This window comes from Psittacula echo, assembly GCF_963264785.1.
Source record: "Psittacula echo genome assembly, chromosome: 6".
In the NCBI taxonomy this organism is placed as follows: domain Eukaryota; kingdom Metazoa; phylum Chordata; class Aves; order Psittaciformes; family Psittacidae; genus Psittacula; species Psittacula echo.
Window position 1 is genome coordinate 78917339 of NC_137743.1, and position 15322 is coordinate 78932660.

At 48.1% G+C, this 15322-nt stretch overlaps 1 long non-coding RNA gene across 1 annotated transcript; it reads right to left on the minus strand.

Annotated features, from left to right (window-relative positions):
- Positions 1-11684: 11684 nt before the first annotated feature.
- LOC308223019 lies at positions 11685-12961 on the minus strand. Its single transcript, XR_013957231.1, has 3 exons — positions 12886-12961; positions 12532-12659; positions 11685-11965 (listed from the first exon to the last, which is right to left on the minus strand). It is a non-coding gene; the product is annotated as an uncharacterized lncRNA (long non-coding RNA).
- Between the last annotated feature and the right edge of the window lie 2361 nt (positions 12962-15322).

A 15322-nucleotide genomic window follows, 5' to 3' on the forward strand; every position in this document is an offset into this window, starting at 1 on the left:
CTTGTCCAATTTCCAGCGAGCTCCAATGAAGTTGTCGACTCTGAAATATGAAACAGCAACGCGTTTGTGACTGTGGCCTCCTCGACAGGCCTCGTAGGATGGCAAATAAAAACTGCTGTTGAGATACCATTTGCTACTGGTTTATAACCAAAGAATTTCAGAGCAATTTCTTCTTCCCCAAGCGCAGGGTTTTCCAATCCGGGAAGGATCACAGACAAGGCATTCTATTAAATAAACTAAACAGCTTCCATGGTTTCAGCCCAGCCAGCAGCTAAGCACCACACAGCCGCCCGTTTACTCCCTGTTGATGCTCAAACCAGCGCAAATGTGCTAGAACATTTATAGTTGGCATTCCTACACATAGCGAAGCTTGCTGCATATAGAGCTGTATGGAGTGAGTGTTTTTCTCTTGCACGAAGCAAACTGACGCCTCCCACTGTTCATGTTCTACATTAAAAACATTAAGTGTTTCTTTTTCTCATTGTAAAATAGAAATTTCCTGACTTCACAATCCCAGTCATCACGAAGGAACGGTTTTTGTGGCACTGACTGCTAGGAAAACAAAAAAGGAAGCATTTTTAGCAAGTGGTACTAAAGCTATTTCACAGTATTATATCTATAAATAAGTATCATTCAGTAAACGGAAAAGCACCTTTGCCACAACAAACCACAGAACCTGGCCCACAACAAACCAGCAGCCATCACACAGCACTGCAATAGCAAACCATGAGGACAGCAACACTGTGATCCACACATCTTTCTGATTTCCTTGCACAGTAGCCTCGCTCACAAGAGGAGGGAGCAGCAGCCACAGTCCATCAGAGCTCCAACAAGCAGGGCTGGACCACTGCATTCTCCCGACATTTCAGCAAGATAGAATCTCTCTGTCCCTTGAAAGGAAAAGATGCTGGCAGCGGCTTAAACTTTAAATGAGAAAATTGATGCTGCAGTAAATCTTAGGCTGTGGGGAGCAGGGGGGACACAAGTAAGATGCAAAACTAACATGCAAGGAAAGTAATCCAGAGTCTTGCTTCTATGCGAGCAGCCATCAGATTCAGCAGTTTTGGCCCTTCTAAGCAGGAAAGGCAGGGGCTGGCATGAGGCATTATTTCACTGTGTTGATGCTGTGGGAGCATGGAGAGGGCTATAGTACAGAGAGCCCTGCAAGGCAGACAAGGCCAAGATCTTCCCCAACAGGAAAAGGAGGCAGGAAGTCTATCAGCAAACCGTACCAGGAGCACAGGAAAACCTCACGAGAAGGGCTTTCTCTGACTGAGAAACAACCTCAAGCAGGACATCAGGCAGAGCTTAAAAAGAAAGGAAAAATGACTCTACAAAACACAGTTAAATCTTAGAGATCAAGAAGTACAAAGATCAAACAGGTCTCAGCAAATTCTTCCCTTAGACATGAAAAGCTACCTACAAATTACAAGCAAAGAAGTGAGATCACCTAGTACTGCCACTGTTAAAACCAGCAAACTTGTCCAGCTATGCCCTGAAAACCACCCTATTGCTTTGTCACAGCTTTCAGTAAGGACGAAGAACCCAAAAAGTCCAGAAGTTTAAAGGAATTGGCACATGAAATCTCACACCAGCAACAAGGCTTTTAAATAAGCCAGACAAAATAGGGTCGGGGGCAAAGACCACCAAACAGAGCCCCTGCTCTTCGCACGGGTGCTGGTTCCCAGTAGTGCCCCCACACTACCCTGATGGAGAGCTGCCAGCAAGGACGTGAGAAAACAGCACACGTCACCTGCACCGCGCCACACGGTGACAGCGCTCACAGGGCTGAGACAGGCTCAGAACTGCTGGGGCAGGGGAAAACACCAAGGGAGCATCACTGGTCCAAAGCGGAGGTGACAAAACCTGCAACTGGATGGAAGAAAGGAACCATAAGGAGCTGAGGTGGAGAAAAGAGAAGCGTGAGGCTCCTGACCCAGTGGTGTCCAGAAATCAGAGACCCAAGAGCCACACCAGGAGACGCGCAAGGTCTCTGCAGGTAACGCTTCATCGTAGCTTTGCCTACCGGTAGCTGCTGTTGAGTTGCTTTGACATATCCTGGTGATCACAACCAGCTCTTTTGCACCTGGTAACATGATTTGTCCCTCCCTTGAAGCCTCCCCAGGCTCACGGGAGACACAGCTGCCCTTGTCTGGTGACCGCAGCACCAAGCTGCGGATGGGAAGCATCACACCAAAGAGATGTTATGAGTTGAGCTCCCTTCAGGCTTGATTTTGCCTGCTCATGCTTAATACTGCTAGGGATTGCCTTGTTACAGACAATAGGAACGTGTGGACAACATCTGAGGATGACGCAAAGTGAAGTGTTTTCTCTATGGTGGTGAAACTATCACGACCCAGGAGCTGGGTGACTTTGAAAACTACAGTACTGACAAGGACCATGACATGAAAACGACAGTGGCTGGGGATCAACGAGCTGGGCGTGCTAAGTCACTCACTAATTTCCAAGCTTCCACCAACAAGCAGCCTAAGAAAGGCAACAATCAGTCCCTGCAAACGCAAGAGAAGCATTTAAACCAAGCTCTATACTGAGTATGCTCTAATAACAAGGGATTAATCTGAAAGGCTGGTTTGTAATGCACAGACAGACAATTCAGAAACACTTCTGAAGCTGCTTTAAGACAACCTGGAAAGCGGGAAGGGCAAACGTGCTTGCCCAAGACAGCAGTTCAGGGTACTGCAACCACAGAGCAGTCACAACGTCGGCAGGTACAGGGGCACAGTGCCACGTGTTCTCAGCATTGCTGGTGGAACAGAAATATGGAACAGGAGAGAATTACTGTGAGTCAGACTGAAAACCTGTTCTAACAATCACAGAACTGTCTGGAAACCACAGCACTCACCGCTCTGTGAACGGGACTGTGGGCCCATTCAGGTGGCAGTCCCCACACCGAATCCAGCAGGAGCAGTGGTCTACAAGGCAGAGAGAAGACCTCAGGATGCTTTAAACCCCTCAACAGCTCCCCTCCAAGAAATGCGCACAGCCTCTTGGCCAAGGAAGGTCAATGGGCATTGCCCAGCGGGGTATCAGGCACTGGAAAGTAACTGAAACAAAAAACCCCAGACCATTGCCAGAGGAACTGCTGCAGGGCTGCACAGCAGATGAGTGTTTCACCTCACTGTTGCAGGCTCCTCAGTCCAAAGCGGATGGTACGAACCACGCCACCGGTGGCAGAGGAAGCTCAACCCTAGGGAAATGCATTGAGGAGGGGCAGGAGTGCTTCCTTGATCAGCATCGCTGCTCTCACAGCCACCAGCAAATGGACATTGCAGCACACCTCACTGGCCATGTACCAGCAGCACTGCTTTCAAGGGCTCACGGTGCCTGCACATCACACCACAGCTGGTGAGGAGGAACATTCACTCTCTCCAAGGGCAGCGAGTGAGCAGGCAATTCCTCCTGGCTACTTGCTGACCTGGGTATTTGAGCTCGGCAAGGCACTGCCTCTCCCCAGCTGTGGTGGAGAAACAGAGAGGGCTGGAGCTGGTGTATTTTCAAAGGCTCATTTTGATCCTGGCCACATTAGCTGTGTTTTGTACACTCAAGGCTTGTCCTGGCCTTTACTAGCTCTCCCTGTTGTCTGTTGTGGTCGATTCTTGTATCTTCTGGGCTCTTAATTTCCTCCTTGTGTCCCAGTCACAGAGCTGCTGCAGGTATTGGCTGTAGCTCATTCCCTCCCCTCTGAAGAGGTCTCCTGGCATGATTCCTCCAGCAGCATTGTTTTCAAAGCTAGCCAAGAGCTGCAGATGCATATAGATGCTGCAGCACTGTCCTATAGTTCGCTTGCTCAGGGCGCTTTCGAGTCCCAGGAACCTGCACCCATGGAGCCATGTTCCACTTGCAGGGAAAAACCAAAGACATAGAATCATAGAACAGTTAGGGTTGGAAAGGACCTTAAGATCACCCAGTTCCAACCCCCCTGCCATAGGCAGGGACACCTCACACTAAACCATGCCACCCAAGGCCTCATTCAACCCGGCCTTGAACACCACCAAGGATGGAGCGTTCACAACCTCCCTGGCAACCCATTCTAGTGCCTCACCACCCTAACAGTAAAGAACTTCTTCCTTAGATCCAATCTAAACTTCCCCTGTTTAAGTTTTAACCCGTTACCCTTTGTCCTGTCACTACAGTCCCTCAGGTCATCTCAGAGCTCCCAGGTCTTTTGTGTCCACGAACAATTGCACCTGGAATAAACTCCTGCATTAACTCCTCCAAAACAGGAGGGCAAACAGCCATAGTGACCTTAGAGCCAGGGTGACCAAATCACCCACTAGACCAGACACAGCTCACCTCTTTATTTCACATGGCTGCTGATCACATTTTCTGCCACGGCACTGGTGAGCCTGCAACCGTGGCAGAAGCTGTAACACTTCTGAGACGCAAACCAGCTTTCACAATCCTTGAAAGGCAGCGTGCAGACCCCTGACTCTGGTTCTTGCTGCAGGCCACTACATGCTACCACCAAGGACATCATTCAGTGGCAGCTAAAACTAGTAAGAGATGTACTAATGATTGCTCTGATCAATAATGAGAAATGATGCACAGACAACTCAGGAATGAAGCAAGCTCTCCTTTTGATGCATCTCTCCAAAAGCATGCTGAGCTGCAAGGATGATGGCTGCCTTCTCCTGAGCACCACTATAAGGGGAAGGGATAAAAGCTGGGTTTAGGCATCCCTTTTCCATTATCACCTGGTTGTAACAGCTCACGTAACTCCTACCTGCAGGATCCGAGTATGGCCCAAAACAGAGGCCCAATCACTTTCCCCTGCTGTTGAGACTGCTCCGGAACCTCAAAAGGCCCCAGCTCTGCTCTGCTTCAGGGCTGCACAGAAAGTGTCAAACCGGACACTGGAGTGAAACCAGACCTCAGCTCAACTCAAAGCCAAACAAGGGGGACAGAGGAGGAAGGAAAACAAACTGGGGTTAAACAAAAGGGAGGGAGGGAGGAAAGAAACAGGAGTGACGCAAACTAACCATGAGCGTCAGTTCTGGTACTTTTGAAATGCATTCAGCTCCACTGAAATAACTATTATTCATGCTCTTACTCCGGTCACTTCCATGGGGGCGGGACAGGAAGCAGGGACTTATTTAAACAAATGTCTTTTTTTCAGCGGAATTCCCATTTAGCTGCAGAGGGCTCAGAATAACAATTCTCACAGCCATGGCAATGCTGCGAGGGCTGGAGCAGCTCTGCCCTGGAGCCAGGCTGAGAGAGCTGGGCTGGGGCAGCCTGGAGAAGAGAAGGCTCCTGAAGGGGAGACCTTAGAGCAGCTCCAGTGCCTAAAGGGGCTACAAGAAACCTGGAGAGGGGCTTTGGACAAGGGCCTGTAGGGACAGGACAAGGGGAATGACTTTAAACTGGCCGAGGGGAGATTGAGATTAGACACTAGGAAGAAATTCTTCCCTGGGAGGGTGCTGAGGCGCTGGCACAGGGTGCCCAGAGAAGCTGAGGGTGCCCAGAGAAGCTGTGGCTGCCCCATCCCTGGCAGTGTTCAAAGCCAGGTTGGACACAGGGCCTTGGAGAAACCTGCTCTAGGGGAAGGTGTCCCTGCCCAAGGCAGGGGGTTGGAACTGGATGAGCTTTAAGGCCCTTTCCAACCCAAACCATTTCATATCACAACATTTTTCCATCCCTGGTGACAGGCAGGAAGGTGCTAAGTCCCCAGCTCCCCATTCCTCTCTGGGCACAGGCACTCACTGCATGGGCAGCTCTCCAGCTCACAGGGCAGTTCCTTCGGACACAGCCTCCAGGAAGGATGCAGCCATTTCATCCTGTTTCAGGGCAACACCTCTTCATGTGCTATCGCTGCAACTGCCCACAAACTTCTCCTTTGTTGGGGGAAGAGAGGGAAACCAACGTGTTTGAACCCTGGGAAAGCTCTGGTGTGTGATGAGAAACATCCTGCACACAGAAAAAAATAATCAAGTAGTTTTGGGAAGGCCCTGGCAAACTGCTGGATCTCGAGAAGAGCTTCACAAAAACTGTACTTTCCTGTTACGGTCAATCATTTGGGCTATAGAGGCTGAGATACCAGGAACATTGGAGTTACTGGAGATAAAGACTGTGAAGGTAGCATTTTATCCTGGCTGCTCTCCTCAGCCGAAACCACTGCAGCAAGCTGGGTTAATGTGTGGATTCACATGCTGCCAGCACCCATGCAGCCTCTGCTGCTGCACCTTTCTCTGCACAAACACTCACCCCAGCAATAAACCTGGCTCCCACCCACATTTGCCTAGGAGCTCTCGTGCCTCTCAACACTCCCGCAGGTTGTCTACGTCTGAGGGTGCACTGAAGATGCTGCTCAAATGCTAGAAACACCAGATGAAGGGACAACACTTACAAGGAATGCTCTTGAAGTAATACTTAAAACTAGTGCTCTGACCACTGTTAATTTTCTTGCAATGCACAAAGGAGCACACTGGGGCAAGCTCTCCTCATTAAATCTCAGTATGACAGAGCAAAATCTCACAGTGTTTGTCATAAGTGATTCTCTTTAACAGTAAAAATACATCATTACTTTTACTGTTAAGCAGGTATCCTGCTTGTATAGGTTTACTAGATTATTTTCCATGTTAGATAAAATAACCAACTGGAACAGTCAACAATGAGTAGGAAGCTCCAGGTTTGTCACCTACGTCAACTGCAGCTGGATAATACCTCTGCTCTTTTCTTTATACAGCATTCCTGATTTTGGCAGAATAATGTATTTTAAAACATGTAGACACTGTTTAGCCAAATGCTCCTCTATTATTCTATGATACAACATTAGATACAATGACCTACCTTCTTTTGCTAGACAAAGCTCCAGGGTAATGGATATTTTGTAACATCAGAATCAGCAGTGAAATTCAGACCACTCTTTAGCCAGGCCCTGAAATATTTAACATAAAATAAGATACAACCTCCCTTAGGTCAACTTCCAGACAATAACCCAGAAAGGACTACTTCAGGGAAGCTTACTCTTGCCTACAGATAACAGATAGCAAAAAAAGCATCTGAAGAAAATAACGTTATTCTTCAAACCCTTTCCTCTATTTTTCTCCCCTAACCACATGTCGTGGTTTAAGCCCAGGCCATAAATTAGAACCACGCAGTTTCTACTTCCCCCCCCCGCCCCCCCAGGAGGGATGGGGAGGAGAATCGGAAGAATGCAACTCCCATGGGTTGAGATAAAAACAGTCCAATAACTAAGGTATAACACAAATCACTGCTGCTACCACCAATAACCATAATGATAAGAGAAATAACAAGGGAAGAGAATACGATACCGCCCGCCGGAAAACAGCCCGACAGAGAAGAGCATGTGCCCTTCCGGGTAACTCCCAGTTACATCCCGGGCATGACGTGCTGTGGTATGGAATACCTCTTTGGCTAGTTTGGGTCAGGTGTCCTGTCCCTGCTTCCTCCCGGCTTCTCCTCCTCCCTGGCAGAGCATGAGACTCACAAAGTCCTTGGTCAGGGTAAACATTCTGACCAGCAACTGAAAACATCGGCTTTATCAGTATTATTCCCAGGCCGAAAGTCAAAACCACAGCACTGCACCAGCTACTAAGGAGAAAAACTGACTGCTGCTGCTGAACCCAGGGCAGTATCCACCCCTTATTCCATACCATTCACATCATGCTCAGATCCCACATTTTCCATATACCCTCACTCTCATCTCAGTGCACTGTTATCTTAGTGCACGGACCAATTCCTATAAAGCTACTGAGTCCATTCGGTCCATGATGTTGGGCTCCATCTCTTGTAACAGTCTTTCAGAGCAGGAGAGGCTGTGTGCAGTGTTGGATCGTTGCCTGCTGATGCTGATCATTCCTTTACTGTAGAAGTCGTCCGGTTCTATCAAAGTTCATTCTCTGTTGGGATGATGGTCGGAGGGAAGGCAGGGCCAGTCACTGGTGCCCTGCAGACTTCTAGTTGATGGGCTATAGCAGGCAACAGCGTACACTTGAGTTCATTGGCTGTTTTCCCCTAAAATCAAATCCCCTTGAGGTACGCATCGGACTTCCCCATCTTCCCACATTACCCACCAAGTATATCCGGGTCCATGAGCAAAAGCAATCCCACGAGTGGGTTTGCCTTTACCTGAAGCAGGAATAACCCAGACTTGTCTTCCCCAGCAAATTCTTCATGTGCACCACAGGAACTTTGTCCCCCTCTACAATATGTAAAAGTTCTGACTGGGCTGGGCCAGCCCTGTTGGCAGATCCTCTGGTGTTGACCAACCAGGTGGCCTTTGGTAAGTGCGTATCCCAATGCTTGGAAGCTCCCCCACCCATTGCTCTCAGTGTAGTTTTTAACAGCCCATTGTACCGTTCGATTTTCCCAGAGGCTGGTGCATGGTAGGGGATGTGATATACCCACTCAATGCCATGCTCTTTGGCCCAAGTGTCTATAAGGTTATTCCGGAAATGAGTCCCATTATCTGATTCAATTCTTTCTGGGGTGCCGTGTCACCACAAAATCTGGTTCTCAAGGCCCAGGATAGTGTTCCGGGCAGTGGCGTGGGGCACAGCGTATGTTTCCAGCCATCCGGTGGTTGCTTCCACCATGGTAAGCACATGGCGCTTGCCTTGGCGGGTTGGTGGGAGTGTGATATAATCAACCTGCCAGGCCTCCCCATATTTATACTTCAGCCATCGTCCTCCATACCAAACAGGCTTTAACCGTTTGGCTTGTTTAATTGCAGCACATGTTTCACACTCATGAATAACCTGGGCAATAGTGTCCATTGTTAAGTCCACCCCTCGATCACGGGCCCATCTATATGTTGCATCTCTGCCCTGATGACCTGAAGTGTCATGGGCCCATCGGGCCAAAAATAATTCACCTTTATGTTGCCAATCTAAGTCCATCTGAGCCACTTCAATCTTAGCAGCTTTATCCACTTGTTGGTTGTTCTGGTGTTCCTCAGTGGCCCGACTCTTGGGTACATGGGCGTCTACATGGCGTACCTTCACCACCAGGTTCTGCACCCGGGCAGCGATATCTTGCCACAGTGCAGCAGCCCAGATGGGTTTACCTCTGCGTTGCCAGTTGCTCTGCTTCCATTGCTGCAACCACCCCCACAGGGCATTTGCCACCATCCATGAGTCAGTATAGAGATAAAGTACTGGCCACTTTTCTCGTTCAGCAATGTCCAGGGCCAGCTGGATGGCTTTCACCTCGGCAAACTGACTCGATTCACCCTCTCCTTCAGCAGTTTCTGCAACTTGTCGTTGAGGACTCCATACGGCTGCCTTCCATCTCCGATGCTTTCCCATGACACGGCAGGACCCATCAGTAAACAAGGCATACTGCTTTTCACTTTCTGACAGTTTATTATATGGTGGGGCCTCTTTTTTGCTTTTTCTCTTGCGTACAGGGGCAATCGATATTGGTACGAATTGGTCCTCTGGTTTAGCTGCAGTCATTATCACTGTGGTTTGAGTAGCAACAGTACTTGTCACTGGGGGTGGTGTAGCTGCTGTGCTTGGAGCTGGGGTAGCTTCGCTGTCTGTTGCAGTTGAAGTTTGAGTAGCGGCTGTACTTGTCACTGGGGTAGCTTCGCTGTCTGTTGCAGTCGAAGTTTGAGTAGTGGCTGTACTTGTCGCTGGGGGTGGTGTAGCTGCTGTGCTCGGAGCTGGAGTAGCTGCGCTGTCTGTTGCTTCGCCCTCAGATCCAGGGACATTTCTTTCCTTTTGAAGGTGCTGGATAGTGTTGAACAAGGCCCGGTAAGCATAGGCCAAGCCCCAGCACGTTGACATGATTTGTCCCTCTCTGGTATGACCAGGATGACAACACACCTCATTTAAGTGTTTTACTAATTCTTCTGGATTTTGCACTTGTTCGGTGGCGAAATTCCAAAGCACTGGAGGGGCCCACTGACCTAGATACTTGCCCATACTATCCCACACACCCTGCCACTCATGGCTGTCGAGCCTCGGGGAAAATCTCCCGGTCCCCCTTTATTGTCGTTTAACCCCAGACAAGACCCAAACCTGACTCTGCTTAACTCTTGAGATCAGACGTAATGGTTGTGGACAGAACACACTCTGTATGCGTGCCAACATGGTGATCCCCATCACAATCAGCAAACAGGTCTCAACAATATTAAAAGGCCATTCAAAAACTTCAAAACTCTCAAACAATGCTGTAAACGGTCTGGGAGGGTGTCCTCGGATCAGCACCAGCAGTCACTTTTTCTCCTTCTTAGTAGCTGGTGCAGTGCTGTGGTTTTGACTTTCGGCCTGGGAATAATACTGATAAAGCCGATGTTTTCAGTTGCTGGTCAGAATGTTTACCCTGACCAAGGACTTTGTGAGACTCATGCTCTGCCAGGGAGGAGGAGAAGCTGGGAGGAAGCAGAGACAGGACACCTGACCCAAACTAGCCAAAGAGGTATTCCATACCACAGCACGTCATGCCCAGGATGTAGAAATGAGAGTGCCCGGAAGGGCTGGAACGCTGCGGGGTGGGGGTGAGGTACCGGTCGGTGAGCGGTTGTATTCTCTTCCCTTGTTGTTTCCTTTATCATTATTATTATTGGTGGTAGCAGTAGTGATTTGTGTTATACCTTAGTTATTAAACTGTTCTTATCTCAACCCATGGGGGCTGCATTCTTTCGATTCTCCTCCCCGTCCCTCCAGGAGTGGAGGGAAGAAAGGTGGGTGGGGGGGAAGTAGACTGCGTGGTTCTGATTTACGATCTGGGCTTAAACCACGACAGAGGGGCACTGGGATGGTAAGAGAATGTCTCCTTCATAGGTTGACCGCCCAGGAAGGAGAAAAAAGATGTGTAATTGCTAAGCACTTGTATTATATACTTCCCAAAGTATAAAGGTGGTGACCACATTGGGACCATAAGCCAGATCAGTTTCATGATCAATTTTTCTATTGTATTACAAGTCATTACCATAAAATACAATGAGACAATAACCTTAGCCCAAGCCCCACACTTAAAAAACACTAACACAGCAAATACTGGCTCTAAGTAAGCTACGGCATATTGCAACTGTGAGATCAAAAACAACAAGTTTGAGAGCCCATAAATCAGCATTGTGACGAGTGACTATCAATCCAAAACACTGAATGCTTATCACAAATACGATTAGACACACTCCGGTCAGATCTGTCGTTATCTCAACCCTTCGTGCTCCACGTTGGGCACCAAAAAGAACTGTCGTGGTTTAATCCCCGGCCGTAAATTAGAACCACGCAGTCTACTTCCCCCCCACCTCCCCAGAGGGATGGGGAGGAGAATCGAAAGAATGTAACTCCCTCGGGTTGAGATAAAAACAGTCCAGTAACTAAGGTATAACACAAATCACTACTGCTACCACCAATAACCATAATGATAAGAGAAATAACAAGGGAAGAGAATACGATACCACCCGCCGGAAAAGAGCCCGACAGAGAAGAGCACGTGCCCTTCCGGGTAACTCCCAGTTACATCCCCAGGCATGACGTGCTGTGGTATGGAATACCTCTTTGGCTAGTTTGGGTCAGGTGTCCTGTCCCTGCTTCCTCCCGGCTTCTCCTCCTCCCTGGCAGAGCATGAGACTCACAAAGTCCTTGGTCAGGGTAAACATTCTGACCAGCAACTGAAAACATCGGCTTTATCAGTATTATTCCCAGGCCGAAAGTCAAAACCACAGCACTGCACCAGCTACTAAGGAGAAAATCTGACTGCTGCTGCTGAACCCAGGACAGATGGCTCTCTAGAAAAAATAATACTAAATCTTTGTACATTCAAACTGCTGAAAACTGAAGGGATGCCACTGCCAGTAACAGTCAGCACCTCGTGATCTTGCCACCAAACACTTTTCAGACTGGAGCTGTGCCTTCATGTGAACGCTTACAAGCTGCTACGATGTCTGTAAGAAATAGAACCACTCACGCAGCCTGCTTGGAATGATCATCGAAGGATAATCTTCATCACGTAGGGCTTGAGCAACAGACTAAAGAGGGGGAAAACAGGAATCCTGAATACACAGCAGAATAACTGAGTTTGTTTCTCACCCACTCTGAGAAAATGCCTCAAACTGGACTCTGTAGCCTCCTCCCCAAACTGGACTGGTGGAGCCACAAGACACACTCGTGATGTGAGAATCCAATCTCTCAATGCGATTTGGGAAAAGACTATTCTTTACTTTTCTAGTGACAAAAACCACCTGTTCACTTTGGATCGGCAGGTGAAGCAGTAATGACTGGGAAATCGTTCCTTGCCTCCCCCTTTCTTTTCTCTTAAAGAAGAGTAAGAATTTAACACAACTAACATAGCTGAATTGCAAGGTGGTTCAGAGATGGCAGAAATAACACAGTACCTTTGAGTCCAAAATCAGTTTCGTGAAAGACAGACTTCTTTTCCTAGCTGAATTACTGAGGAGCTCTACATAACTCAGGAGCCTTAAGAACTGGTTTAGGACACTGCTCTACTGCTGTGGAGTACTTAAGTACTAGAGGATACTTGCCACAGTACCACAACCACATGGCAGTATCCCATCACCTCCTGATACATACAGACCTTACGAGGACTGTTAACACCAGGCTTGCAGAACTGCTTGAAGTAATTCCACTGATCGGGTTTCTATCTGTAGGAAGCCTGAACATCAGTGTAGGTCACAAATCTGCCTGGGCTCTCTGAGACACAAGCTGCAAGAAAAGAAGACACACTGAGGGTAGAGAAGGGTAAGGAAAGTCAGTGCAATCAAAAAGCAAGAAAAAAGGCCCCCTGCACCTGTAAAAGTGCCCCATTTAATGGAATTGCCTTCAGTAATGTTTACTGCAGCATCTGGAAAGGGACACAACGCACTCGTGATTTTCGAGGCAAGTACTTCTCAAATTCTCTGGTAAACACTTTCAAAGTCTCTCCCCTTACCTGGCACATGGAGCACCGCCTGTATCTCCCTGGGCTCCACACATCCCGGTGGATCTGCAGAGCTTCCAGTCTGCTGGGAAAAAAAACCCCAACAAACCAACTTTTTTTAACAGCAGGAAAAAACCATCTACCGAGTCCTCCTCTGCTCCTCTCAGCAGCCGTGTCCTGAGTGAGGTGGTGCAGTCGCTGCTGTCACAGTACACACCTCATGTCCTTCTAGCACATTTGTAAGGAAAACTTTCTTTAGAAAAGGCCTCCTGCAGCTAAAATTGTTCAACCCTTCTACACAGTCTCTTCAGTCAAACAGAGCTCCACAGTTTTGTGTCAATCCCTCAGAAGTGACTTTACTACTGACTAATGATGAATCTCTCCCAGTTACAAAGCAGGAAGGGTGCATGTGCCAGGAATTAAATTCTCAGCACTTGAGGTACAGCCATTATAAACCAGATTTATGTGAGGAATCAGGCAAGGACTGGGGTTTCATGGAAGCATGCACTCAGAAGTTAGGATTCATGTCATGGAGAAGCAGTTGTCCCATTGCCCCCAAAGGCTCCACTCCCCATCTCCTGCTGCTTCCCTTCTGAATGCCCTTTGGACAGCGGCTTCTTCACATTTTTTCCCCATTAGAAAACTGAATGGGAAAAGAAAGAAGCAGCAAAGTGCTGTTACCAAACACTAGCTTCTGGTTTGCTTCGTGCAGAGCCCCGAGCTTCTTGACAGTGACAAGGGCATAAAGGATCCCTAATACTTACTTTGAAAAGGGAGAAGGTTAGAGGAAAAAAACAAACTGCCTTTAAAATTCTGTTTCATAAAGCACTTAGATTTTTCAGAGGAAACACTGATGCGACATCTTTCCTTCCTGAGCAGAATTGCTCTGCTGAGATCAATGGATTAATTCAACTCTCACAACTCAGAACTTAAAACAGAGACAAGCAAAGCAAGCCATTCAGCAGGTATCCCAGGGAAGGTGTGCTTACAGCTGCCTGCCTCCCAGACCTCTCAGTCTCCTCTTTACTGGCACTGGGTAAACACCAGAAAAAAAACCCCGGAGTCCTTTCCAACCCAAACCATTCTGATTCTCTGAAAATGGCATTCTCCTACAGGGAAATGGCATTTCCCCTACAGGGAAAAATCGTGCATTAGAGGGAAACACTGTTGGTTCTGCATACTGGGGATGAGGCTCTGCAATATTAAGGTTTTGTAACATTAAGACTTTGCAATATTGGGGCTGGGGTTAAGTTACTAAGGGAATGAGACAAAGGGGTTGAAATACCATGACTTCAACAGGCACACTCTGTGCTTAAAGACAACGTCACCTTTGGGCGACAGACACGCTCTGTGGTTAAAAAGAATGCTATCTTTGTACAACCTAGGAAACTGATCCACTGCAAACTGCTGCTGTAGTTAAACAGTAAGTTGGGGTACCACGGGTCTGCCAGAGAGTTCTGAAATCGAACCCTAAAAGGACATAAAGAAAGAAAGAAGAGGAAGGGGCCTGCTGGACACCTGCACAGACAACACACTGCCAGGAGCCTGTCCACAGAGCACCAGGACAATCTAGAATCAAGAGACTTCCCCAGAAACAAGTCCTGGAACACTTCCAATTCATCCTCACATAACCTCCTGGGACACTACACTCATTTTCAGCTGCACGCAGTGACCAGTCAGGTCAGACATATTCTGTCCTGTAGGGCGCTGGACACACAGGCTGCGCACTGGGCCATCCACAGCTGTCTCATACATTAAAAGCACTAGGATTCAAAGGGCATTTGTAAAGCTTTAATGAGAGAAACTCCGTTTAATCTTCAGATGGCATAATTTTCAGATGGCAGAAAATTCTGTGAGCAAGCCTTAGACCAACTGCTCCCACATCTAAAGCCTTCAGCTCAAAGGCCAGGGCAAATCAGCAGCAGAGCAAATAAAGATTCTGCCTGTTCTCAACAGACTGAGACTTGAAATGACTTGGCATAAGCCAGAGAAGCCCTAAAGTCACACTGTCTGGTAACTCGATGCGTCTCCTGCTGCAAGCACCTTGCAACACAGATCGAGATCTGGATCAGCTCTCTCACAACGCTATCTCTGCATCTAGAATACAAAGCATTTATGAAGGACCTGATGACTACTTGGAGCAAGGCAGGTGTCCAAACCGGGGGAAACCAGGAGAGCAGCAGCAGCAACTGAAATCCTCGCTGACAGTCTCAACAAAGGCTGTGATGAGCTGGGTTCCCCCAGGGCACAACACAGCAAGGTCTATTGGCAGAACAAAAGGAGGGCAAGGAGCCCTGCCCCTGCTGCTGCTTCAGACCTCACTCATTTCATGGAGAGAGAATTTCAGTCTCCAGACCTGTCAGCATCTTAAAGCTACAGTGAACAGTCTCATTTCCAAACTAACTGCAAGTTTAGATCAGAGGAAATAAACAGGGAATTCCTTGGCTAC